This window comes from Vanellus vanellus (assembly GCF_965231255.1).
Source record: "Vanellus vanellus genome assembly, chromosome: 2".
NCBI classification, from domain to species: Eukaryota; Metazoa; Chordata; class Aves; order Charadriiformes; family Charadriidae; genus Vanellus; species Vanellus vanellus.
The window spans coordinates 64,693,252-64,694,045 of NC_138906.1; positions in this window are offsets into that span (position 1 = coordinate 64,693,252).

Here is a 794-nt window from a genome sequence, read left to right on the forward strand (position 1 = left end):
CTGCCCTTCTTCCCCGCCCCGCTGCCACCGCCGGGCGCGGCGCGGGGGGTTCGCCGCGGCACCACGGGCGGGCACCGGCGCCGCGCCCGGCGGGGCTCGGCCCAGCCGCCGGGGCGCGCCTGTGCCCGGTGCGCGTTTACGTCTCGGGCGTGCGGGGGCGGGGGCGAAATGCGGGTTTTGTGAGGGGAAAAAAAAAAAAAAAAAATCACCTTTTTTTGTTATGTTTTACCCGGGGCTTCACTGCGCGGCTCCGAGCCCCAGGCGAGCTCGGGTGTTTGTGGGTATCCCAAGATCCCCCGGCCCCCATGAGGACAGAGCGTCACCGGGTGAAGTTCGCTCGGTGCTCCCCGTTCTGAGGGGGAAGGGGGGGGGGGTGGGATATCGTTACCTCCTAGGTGGTTCCCTCAGGCGGGCGTTATGTCGGCTAAGGAGAAGACATGGCTTTGCCCTCGTTAAAATAAAAACACCCAAAACCACAACCGGCATCCTTTTTGCCTGGTAACTTCCACCCTTGCCTTGCATCGGAGGTGGGAATTCGAGTGTGCGAGGAAGTGCTTTTTAGAGCGAGGGTTTGCCCCCTGCTGTCCCCGGGGAACGACGAGCCAGAGCCGGGGTGCTCCGGCCTCTATGCGATGCGTGAGCTGGGCCTCTGGGCCATGCAAGAGTTTGGTAGGCTCCAGGCTGGGATGGCAGAAGAAGGAGGAAAATAAAAAAGGAAAAAAAAAAAAAATAAAAATCACTCATCCCTCACGATGGGAATTGTTAGCTGCTGTGGGCTCACCGGCGGCACAGGC